This window comes from Schistosoma mansoni, chromosome 6 (assembly GCF_000237925.1).
Source record: "Schistosoma mansoni strain Puerto Rico chromosome 6, complete genome".
NCBI lineage: Eukaryota > Metazoa > Platyhelminthes > Trematoda > Strigeidida > Schistosomatidae > Schistosoma > Schistosoma mansoni.
In genome coordinates, this window is record NC_031500.1 from 19,656,640 (window position 1) to 19,668,233 (window position 11,594).

Here is an 11,594-nt window from a genome sequence, read left to right on the forward strand (position 1 = left end):
GCCTCGTGGTGTAGCGGTGAGCACTTCGGACTCTGAATCCGGCAACCCGAGTTCGAATCTCGGCGAGGCCTTGTGATGTGTGCACTTTTGAAATCATCACTAAACATGTGCATCACTTCGCAACAACACCTCGATCACGTCGTCCCAATCACACTTCACGAGTCCACTCAACACAAACACTCCTCAGTCTGATCAGTCAACTGGTCAGTCGACAGCATCAACGACATGCTGTGATTCACAAACTACATCATATGTGTTCGACCGATTCCAGTCACACACTCACCACTACGTACACATGTCCAAATCACACATGTTCATCAAGCTACCACATATCCACACCGATTCATCCTACTCTACACTTGTACACCTGCATGTGACTACGCACATGTGTAATTCAGCCATTGTATTTCACAGACTGATCCAGTATTGATGCTTGTGTGTGTATGTGATTGCAGAGTTGCGTGCACTGTGGGATATTTTGTGCGAGCGAAACAATGTTGTTGGTGGCATCGCGTGTCGTTTGTATGTGTGATGTGAATGTGTGATGTTATGTATGTGGTGAGCGTGCAACTACGGTGTGGTGGTGTGGAGGTTGGCACTCCGACCTGTGAATTCAGTGACCCGAGTTCGAGTCTGGGAGGAGCCTCGTCCTGTCAGGTGTCTTCAAACTACCACTGACCACCATGTGAAACACTTCAAGATGCATTCCTCCGACCACATCACACCACTCACACTCGACCAGTGCACACTGCTACTTCTCAGTCAGCACGTTTGTCCAACCGTTTCGTGTGACCGGAATAGTGGTCGTGATGTCCGTGAGACGATCGAATGGCACACCAGCTAGACACAGTGTACCGAATCAGATGTTGATGTTGTCCTGGATAGCTTGGTGTATTGGATGACATAGGTCGACGCTTCACTAATGTCAATGTGTCGGTGCTAGTGTGTTCGTGCACATGTGAGTTGGAGTGAGTGTGTGAGTGAGTCAGGGATACATGAATTCAGTAGGCGATTCGTTTGTTTGTCTGACTGTCAGTTTGCTCCACATGTATGCACGTGGATGTCAGGAAGAGTGAGTGGTTCAGTTTTGTTGTGTGTAGGTGTAGATGTAGGTGACGGTGAATCTGAAGGACAAGATGGGGATGAATATGTGAGTGACGTTATGTAGATGCTGGTAATGGAATGGATAATTGTATGTGGAATTGTTGTTGATACATGGTAGATAAGATGTAGTTATGATGTAGGTATGATCAGAATGTGTGGTGTTGTGCGTGTGGTAGCGACGCGAACGTGGCCTCGTGGTGTAGCGGTGAGCACTTCGGACTTTGAATCCGGCAACCCGAGTTCGAATCTCGGCGAGGCCTTGTGATGTGTGCACTTTTGAAATCATCAATAACCATGTGCATCACTTCGATCACGTCGTCCCAATCACACTTCACGAGTCCACTCAACACAAACACTCCTCAGTCTGATCAGTCAACTGGTCAGTCGACAGCATCAACGACATGCTGTGATTCACAAACTACATCATATGTGTTCGACCGATTCCAGTCACACACTCATCACTACGTACACATGTCCAAATCACACATGTTCATCAAGCTACCACATATCCACACCGATTCATCCTACTCTACACTTGTACACCTGCATGTGACTACGCACATGTGTAATTCAGCCATTGTATTTCACAGACTGATCCAGTATTGATGCTTGTGTGTGTATGTGATTGCAGTGTTGCGTGCACTGTGGGATATTTTGTGCGAGCGAAACAATGTTGTTGGTGGCATCGCGTGTCGTTTGTATGTGTGATGTGAATGTGTGATGTTATGTATGTGGTGAGCGTGCAACTACGGTGTGGTGGTGTGGAGGTTGGCACTCCGACCTGTGAATTCAGTGACCCGAGTTCGAGTCTGGGAGGAGCCTCGTCCTGTCAGGTGTCTTCAAACTACCACTGACCACCATGTGAAACACTTCAAGATGCATTCCTCCGACCACATCACACCACTCACACTCGACCAGTGCACACTGCTACTTCTCAGTCAGCACGTTTGTCCAACCGTTTCGTGTGACCGGAATAGTGGTCGTGATGTCCGTGAGACGATCGAATGGCACACCAGCTAGACACAGTGTACCGAATCAGATGTTGATGTTGTCCTGGATAGCTTGGTGTATTGGATGACATAGGTCGACGCTTCACTAATGTCAATGTGTCGGTGCTAGTGTGTTCGTGCACATGTGAGTTGGAGTGAGTGTGTGAGTGAGTCAGGGATACATGAATTCAGTAGGCGATTCGTTTGTTTGTCTGACTGTCAGTTTGCTCCACATGTATGCACGTGGATGTCAGGAAGAGTGAGTGGTTCAGTTTTGTTGTGTGTAGGTGTAGATGTAGGTGACGGTGAATCTGAAGGACAAGATGGGGATGAATATGTGAGTGACGTTATGTAGATGCTGGTAATGGAATGGATAATTGTATGTGGAATTGTTGTTGATACATGGTAGATAAGATGTAGTTATGATGTAGGTATGATCAGAATGTGTGGTGTTGTGCGTGTGGTAGCGACGCGAACGTGGCCTCGTGGTGTAGCGGTGAGCACTTCGGACTTTGAATCCGGCAACCCTAGTTCGAATCTCGGCGAGGCCTTGTGATGTGTGCACTTTTGAAATCATCACTAAACATGTGCATCACTTCGCAACAACACCTCGATCACGTCGTCCCAATCACACTTCACGAGTCCACTCAACACAAACACTCCTCAGTCTGATCAGTCAACTGGTCAGTCGACAGCATCAACGACATGCTGTGATTCACAAACTACATCATATGTGTTCGACCGATTCCAGTCACACACTCACCACTACGTACACATGTCCAAATCACACATGTTCATCAAGCTACCACATATCCACACCGATTCATCCTACTCTACACTTGTACACCTGCATGTGACTACGCACATGTGTAATTCAGCCATTGTATTTCACAGACTGATCCAGTATTGATGCTTGTGTGTGTATGTGATTGCAGTGTTGCGTGCACTGTGGGATATTTTGTGCGAGCGAAACAATGTTGTTGGTGGCATCGCGTGTCGTTTGTATGTGTGATGTGAATGTGTGATGTTATGTATGTGGTGAGCGTGCAACTACGGTGTGGTGGTGTGGAGGTTGGCACTCCGACCTGTGAATTCAGTGACCCGAGTTCGAGTCTGGGAGGAGCCTCGTCCTGTCAGGTGTCTTCAAACTACCACTGACCACCATGTGAAACACTTCAAGATGCATTCCTCCGACCACATCACACCACTCACACTCGACCAGTGCACACTGCTACTTCTCAGTCAGCACGTTTGTCCAACCGTTTCGTGTGACCGGAATAGTGGTCGTGATGTCCGTGAGACGATCGAATGGCACACCAGCTAGACACAGTGTACCGAATCAGATGTTGATGTTGTTCTGAATAGCTTGGTGTATTGGATGACATAGGTCGACGCTTCACTAATGTCAATGTGTCGGTGCTAGTGTGTTCGTGCACATGTGAGTTGGAGTGAGTGTGTGAGTGAGTCAGGGATACATGAATTCAGTAGGCGATTCGTTTGTTTGTCTGACTGTCAGTTTGCTCCACATGTATGCACGTGGATGTCAGGAAGAGTGAGTGGTTCAGTTTTGTTGTGTGTAGGTGTAGATGTAGGTGACGGTGAATCTGAAGGACAAGATGGGGATGAATATGTGAGTGACGTTATGTAGATGCTGGTAATGGAATGGATAATTGCATGTGGAATTGTAGTTGAAATATGTTAGGTATGATCAGAATGTGTGGTGTTGTGCGTGTGGTAGCGACGCGAACGTGGCCTCGTGGTGTAGCGGTGAGCACTTCGGACTTTGAATCCGGCAACCCGAGTTCGAATCTCGGCGAGGCCTTGTGATGTGTGCACTTTTGAAATCATCACTAAACATGTGCATCACTTCGCAACAACACCTCGATCACGTCGTCCCAATCACACTTCACGAGTCCACTCAACACAAACACTCCTCAGTCTGATCAGTCAACTGGTCAGTCGACAGCATCAACGACATGCTGTGCTTCACAAACTACATCATCTGTGTTCGACAGATTCCAGTCACACACTCACCACCACGTACACATGTCCAAATCACACATGTTCATCAAGCTACCACATATCCACACCGATTCATCCTACTCTACACTTGTACACCTGCATGTGACTACGCACATGTGTAATTCAGCCATTGTATTTCACAGACTGATCCAGTATTGATGCTTGTGTGTGTATGTGATTGCAGAGTTGCGTGCACTGTGGGATATTTTGTGCGAGCGAAACAATGTTGTTGGTGGCATTGCGTGTCGTTTGTATGTGTGTTGTGAATGTGTGATGTTATGTATGTGGTGAGCGTGCAACTACGGTGTGGTGGTGTGGAGGTTGGCACTCCGACCTGTGAATTCAGTGACCCGAGTTCGAGTCTGGGAGGAGCCTCGTCCTGTCAGGTGTCTTCAAACTACCACTGACCACCATGTGAAACACTTCAAGATGCATTCCTCCGACCACATCACACCACTCACACTCGACCAGTGCACACTGCTACTTCTCAGTCAGCACGTTTGTCCAACCGTTTCGTGTGACCGGAATAGTGGTCGTGATGTCCGTGAGACGATCGAATGGCACACCAGCTAGACACAGTGTACCGAATCAGATGTTGATGTTGTTCTGAATAGCTTGGTGTATTGGATGACATAGACCGACGCTTCACTAATGTCAATGTGTCGGTGCTAGTGTGTTCGTGCACATGTGAGTTGGAGTGAGTGTGTGAGTGAGTCAGGGATACATGAATTCAGTAGGCGATTCGTTTGTTTGTCTGACTGTCAGTTTGCTCCACATGTATGCACGTGGATGTCAGGAAGAGTGAGTGGTTCAGTTTTGTTGTGTGTAGGTGTAGATGTAGGTGACGGTGAATCTGAAGGACAAGATGGGGATGAATATGTGAGTGACGTTATGTAGATGCTGGTAATGGAATGGATAATTGCATGTGGAATTGTAGTTGAAATATGTTAGGTATGGTCAGAATGTGTGGTGTTGTGTGTATGGTAGCGACGCGAACGTGGCCTCGTGGTGTAGCGGTGAGCACTTCGGACTCTGAATCCGGCAACCCGAGTTCGGATCTCGACGAGGCCTCATGATGTGGGCACTTTTGAAATCATCAATAACCATGTGCATCACTTCGATCACGTCGTCCCAATCACACTTCACGAGTCCACTCAACACAAACACTCCTCAGTCTGATCAGTCAACTGGTCAGTCGACAGCATCAACGACATGCTGTGCTTCACAAACTACGTCATCTGTGTTCGACCGATTCCAGTCACACACTCACCACCACGTACACATGTCCAAATCACACATGTCCATCAAGCTACCACATATCCACACCGATTCATCCTACTCTACACTTGTACACCTGCATGTGACTACGCACATGTGTAATTCAGCCATTGTATTTCACAGACTGATCCAGTATTGATGCTTGTGTGTGTATGTGATTGCAGAGTTGCGTGCACTGTGGGATATTTTGTGCGAGCGAAACAATGTTGTTGGTGGCATCGCGTGTCGTTTGTATGTGTGTTGTGAATGTGTGATGTTATGTATGTGGTGAGCGTGCAACTACGGTGTGGTGGTGTGGAGGTTGGCACTCCGACCTGTGAATTCAGTGACCCGAGTTCGAGTCTGGGAGGAGCCTCGTCCTGTCAGGTGTCTTCAAACTACCACTGACCACCATGTGAAACACTTCAAGATGCATTCCTCCGACCACATCACACCACTCACACTCGACCAGTGCACACTGCTACTTCTCAGTCAGCACGTTTGTCCAACCGTTTCGTGTGACCGGAATAGTGGTCGTGATGTCCGTGAGACGATCGAATGGCACACCAGCTAGACACAGTGTACCGAATCAGATGTTGATGTTGTCCTGGATAGCTTGGTGTATTGGATGACATAGGTCGACGCTTCACTAATGTCAATGTGTCGGTGCTAGTGTGTTCGTGCACATGTGAGTTGAAGTGAGTGTGTGAGTGAGTCAGGGATACATGAATTCAGTAGGCGATTCGTTTGTTTGTCTGACTGTCAGTTTGCTCCCATGTATGCACGTGGATGTCAGGAAGAGTGAGTGGTTCAGTTTTGTTGTGTGTAGGTGTAGATGTAGGTGACGGTGAATCTGAAGGACAAGATGGGGATGAATATGTGAGTGACGTTATGTAGATGCTGGTAATGGAATGGATAATTGCATGTGGAATTGTAGTTGAAATATGTTAGGTATGGTCAGAATGTGTGGTGTTGTGTGTATGGTAGCGACGCGAACGTGGCCTCGTGGTGTAGCGGTGAGCACTTCGGACTTTGAATCCGGCAACCCGAGTTCGAATCTCGACGAGGCCTCATGATGTGGGCACTTTTGAAATCATCAATAACCATGTGCATCACTTCGATCACGTCGTCCCAATCACACTTCACGAGTCCACTCAACACAAACACTCCTCAGTCTGATCAGTCAACTGGTCAGTCGACAGCATCAACGACATGCTGTGATTCACAAACTACGTCATCTGTGTTCGACCGATTCCAGTCACACACTCACCACTACGTACACATGTCCAAATCACACATGTTCATCAAGCTACCACATATCCACACCGATTCATCCTACTCTACACTTGTACACCTGCATGTGACTACGCACATGTGTAATTCAGCCATTGTATTTCACAGACTGATCCAGTATTGATGCTTGTGTGTGTATGTGATTGCAGTGTTGCGTGCACTGTGGGATATTTTGTGCGAGCGAAACAATGTTGTTGGTGGCATCGCGTGTCGTTTGTATGTGTGATGTGAATGTGTGATGTTATGTATGTGGTGAGCGTGCAACTACGGTGTGGTGGTGTGGAGGTTGGCACTCCGACCTGTGAATTCAGTGACCCGAGTTCGAGTCTGGGAGGAGCCTCGTCCTGTCAGGTGTCTTCAAACTACCACTGACCACCACGTGAAACACTTCAAGATGCATTCCTCCGACCACATCACACCACTCACACTCGACCAGTGCACACTGCTACTTCTCAGTCAGCACGTTTGTCCAACCGTTTCGTGTGACCGGAATAGTGGTCGTGATGTCCGTGAGACGATCGAATGGCACACCAGCTAGACACAGTGTACCGAATCAGATGTTGATGTTGTCCTGGATAGCTTGGTGTATTGGATGACATAGGTCGACGCTTCACTAATGTCAATGTGTCGGTGCTAGTGTGTTCGTGCACATGTGAGTTGGAGTGAGTATGTGAGTGAGTCAGGGATACATGAATTCAGTAGGCGATTCGTTTGTTTATCTGACTGTCAGTTTGCTCCACATGTATGCACGTGGATGTCAGGAAGAGTGAGTGGTTCAGTTTTGTTGTGTGTAGGTGTAGATGTAGGTGACGGTGAATCTGAAGGACAAGATGGGGATGAATATGTGAGTGACGTTATGTAGATGCTGGTAATGGAATGGATAATTGCATGTGGAATTGTAGTTGAAATATGTTAGGTATGGTCAGAATGTGTGGTGTTGTGTGTATGGTAGCGACGCGAACGTGGCCTCGTGGTGTAGCGGTGAGCACTTCGGACTCTGAATCCGGCAACCCGAGTTCGAATCTCGACGAGGCCTCATGATGTGGGCACTTTTGAAATCATCAATAACCATGTGCATCACTTCGATCACGTCGTCCCAATCACACTTCACGAGTCCACTCAACACAAACACTCCTCAGTTTGATCAGTCAACTGGTCAGTCGACAGCATCAACGACATGCTGTGCTTCACAAACTACGTCATCTGTGTTCGACCGATTCCAGTCACACACTCACCACCACGTACACATGTCCAAATCACACATGTTCATCAAGCTACCACATATCCACACCGATTCATCCTACTCTACACTTGTACACCTGCATGTGACTACGCACATGTGTAATTCAGCCATTGTATTTCACAGACTGATCCAGTATTGATGCTTGTGTGTGTATGTGATTGCAGTGTTGCGTGCACTGTGGGATATTTTGTGCGAGCGAAACAATGTTGTTGGTGGCATCGCGTGTCGTTTGTATGTGTGTTGTGAATGTGTGATGTTATGTATGTGGTGAGCGTGCAACTACGGTGTGGTGGTGTGGAGGTTGGCACTCCGACCTGTGAATTCAGTGACCCGAGTTCGAGTCTGGGAGGAGCCTCGTCCTGTCAGGTGTCTTCAAACTACCACTGACCACCATGTGAAACACTTCAAGATGCATTCCTCCGACCACATCACACCACTCACACTCGACCAGTGCACACTGCTACTTCTCAGTCAGCACGTTTGTCCAACCGTTTCGTGTGACCGGAATAGTGGTCGTGATGTCCGTGAGACGATCGAATGGCACACCAGCTAGACACAGTGTACCGAATCAGATGTTGATGTTGTCCTGGATAGCTTGGTGTATTGGATGACATAGGTCGACGCTTCACTAATGTCAATGTATCGGTGCTAGTGTGTTCGTGCACATGTGAGTTGGAGTGAGTGTGTGAGTGAGTCAGGGATACATGAATTCAGTAGGCGATTCGTTTGTTTGTCTGACTGTCAGTTTGCTCCACATGTATGCACGTGGATGTCAGGAAGAGTGAGTGGTTCAGTTTTGTTGTGTGTAGGTGTAGATGTAGGTGACGGTGAATCTGAAGGACAAGATGGGGATGAATATGTGAGTGACGTTATGTAGATGCTGGTAATGGAATGGATAATTGTATGTGGAATTGTTGTTGATACATGGTAGATAAGATGTAGTTATGATGTAGGTATGATCAGAATGTGTGGTGTTGTGCGTGTGGTAGCGACGCGAACGTGGCCTCGTGGTGTAGCGGTGAGCACTTCGGACTTTGAATCCGGCAACCCGAGTTCGAATCTCGGCGAGGCCTTGTGATGTGTGCACTTTTGTAATCATCACTAAACATGTGCATCACTTCGCAACAACACCTCGATCACGTCGTCCCAATCACACTTCACGAGTCCACTCAACACAAACACTCCTCAGTCTGATCAGTCAACTGGTCAGTCGACAGCATCAACGACATGCTGTGATTCACAAACTACATCATATGTGTTCGACCGATTCCAGTCACACACTCACCACTACGTACACATGTCCAAATCACACATGTTCATCAAGCTACCACATATCCACACCGATTCATCCTACTCTACACTTGTACACCTGCATGTGACTACGCACATGTGTAATTCAGCCATTGTATTTCACAGACTGATCCAGTATTGATGCTTGTGTGTGTATGTGATTGCAGAGTTGCGTGCACTGTGGGATATTTTGTGCGAGCGAAACAATGTTGTTGGTGGCATCGCGTGTCGTTTGTATGTGTGTTGTGAATGTGTGATGTTATGTATGTGGTGAGCGTGCAACTACGGTGTGGTGGTGTGGAGGTTGGCACTCCGACCTGTGAATTCAGTGACCCGAGTTCGAGTCTGGGAGGAGCCTCGTCCTGTCAGGTGTCTTCAAACTACCACTGACCACCATGTGAAACACTTCAAGATGCATTCCTCCGACCACATCATACCACTCACACTCGACCAGTGCACACTGCTACTTCTCAGTCAGCACGTTTGTCCAACCGTTTCGTGTGACCGGAATAGTGGTCGTGATGTCCGTGAGACGATCGAATGGCACACCAGCTAGACACAGTGTACCGAATCAGATGTTGATGTTGTCCTGGATAGCTTGGTGTATTGGATGACATAGATCGACGCTTCACTAATGTCAATGTGTCGGTGCTAGTGTGTTCGTGCACATGTGAGTTGGAGTGAGTGTGTGAGTGAGTCAGGGATACATGAATTCAGTAGGCGATTCGTTTGTTTGTCTGACTGTCAGTTTGCTCCACATGTATGCACGTGGATGTCAGGAAGAGTGAGTGGTTCAGTTTTGTTGTGTGTAGGTGTAGATGTAGGTGACGGTGAATCTGAAGGACAAGATGGGGATGAATATGTGAGTGACGTTATGTAGATGCTGGTAATGGAATGGATAATTGCATGTGGAATTGTAGTTGAAATATGTTAGGTATGGTCAGAATGTGTGGTGTTGTGTGTATGGTAGCGACGCGAACGTGGCCTCGTGGTGTAGCGGTGAGCACTTCGGACTCTGAATCCGGCAACCCGAGTTCGGATCTCGACGAGGCCTCATGATGTGGGCACTTTTGAAATCATCAATAACCATGTGCATCACTTCGATCACGTCGTCCCAATCACACTTCACGAGTCCACTCAACACAAACACTCCTCAGTCTGATCAGTCAACTGGTCAGTCGACAGCATCAACGACATGCTGTGCTTCACAAACTACATCATCTGTGTTCGACCGATTCCAGTCACACACTCACCACCACGTACACATGTCCAAATCACACATGTTCATCAAGCTACCACATATCCACACCGATTCATCCTACTCTACACTTGTACACCTGCATGTGACTACGCACATGTGTAATTCAGCCATTGTATTTCACAGACTGATCCAGTATTGATGCTTGTGTGTGTATGTGATTGCAGTGTTGCGTGCACTGTGGGATATTTTGTGCGAGCGAAACAATGTTGTTGGTGGCATCGCGTGTCGTTTGTATGTGTGTTGTGAATGTGTGATGTTATGTATGTGGTGAGCGTGCAACTACGGTGTGGTGGTGTGGAGGTTGGCACTCCGACCTGTGAATTCAGTGACCCGAGTTCGAGTCTGGGAGGAGCCTCGTCCTGTCAGGTGTCTTCAAACTACCACTGACCACCATGTGAAACACTTCAAGATGCATCCTCCGACCACATCACACCACTCACACTCGACCAGTGCACACTGCTACTTCTCAGTCAGCACGTTTGTCCAACCGTTTCGTGTGACCGGAATAGTGGTCGTGATGTCCGTGAGACGATCGAATGGCACACCAGCTAGACACAGTGTACCGAATCAGATGTTGATGTTGTCCTGGATAGCTTGGTGTATTGGATGACATAGATCGACGCTTCACTAATGTCAATGTGTCGGTGCTAGTGTGTTCGTGCACATGTGAGTTGGAGTGAGTGTGTGAGTGAGTCAGGGATACATGAATTCAGTAGGCGATTCGTTTGTTTGTCTGACTGTCAGTTTGCTCCACATGTATGCACGTGGATGTCAGGAAGAGTGAGTGGTTCAGTTTTGTTGTGTGTAGGTGTAGATGTAGGTGACGGTGAATCTGAAGGACAAGATGGGGATGAATATGTGAGTGACGTTATGTAGATGCTGGTAATGGAATGGATAATTGCATGTGGAATTGTAGTTGAAATATGTTAGGTATGTGGGATCCTCTAGAGTCGACCTGCAGGCATGCAAGCTTGAGTATTCTATAGTCTCACCTAAATAGCATAGTGCAGGCAGTGTCGAGCCACCTAGACTAGTGGCCACATTGAAACTTGATCGATAGAATGCGGTATGCATTAAGACGGACTTGACACACATGACATTGATCCCTTCCACAGTGACCTAATAAGATGGTAAT

At 47.5% G+C, this 11,594-nt stretch overlaps 5 non-coding genes across 5 annotated transcripts; all 5 read left to right on the plus strand.

Annotated features, from left to right (window-relative positions):
• Smp_tRNA_01180_Gln_TTG.1.1 lies at window positions 1–71 on the plus strand. Its single transcript has one exon. It is a non-coding gene (tRNA).
• A 2,502-nt stretch (window positions 72–2,573) lies between these two features.
• Smp_tRNA_02436_Gln_CTG.1.1 lies at window positions 2,574–2,644 on the plus strand. The gene has a single exon. It is a non-coding gene (tRNA).
• A 1,200-nt stretch (window positions 2,645–3,844) lies between these two features.
• Window positions 3,845–3,915, plus strand: Smp_tRNA_00107_Gln_CTG.1.1. The gene has a single exon. It is a non-coding gene (tRNA).
• Window positions 3,916–5,115: 1,200 nt separating this feature from the next.
• On the plus strand, window positions 5,116–5,186 carry Smp_tRNA_00185_Gln_CTG.1.1. Its single transcript has one exon. It is a non-coding gene (tRNA).
• Window positions 5,187–8,909: 3,723 nt separating this feature from the next.
• Smp_tRNA_01217_Gln_TTG.1.1 lies at window positions 8,910–8,980 on the plus strand. Its single transcript has one exon. It is a non-coding gene (tRNA).
• Window positions 8,981–11,594: the final 2,614 nt, after the last annotated feature.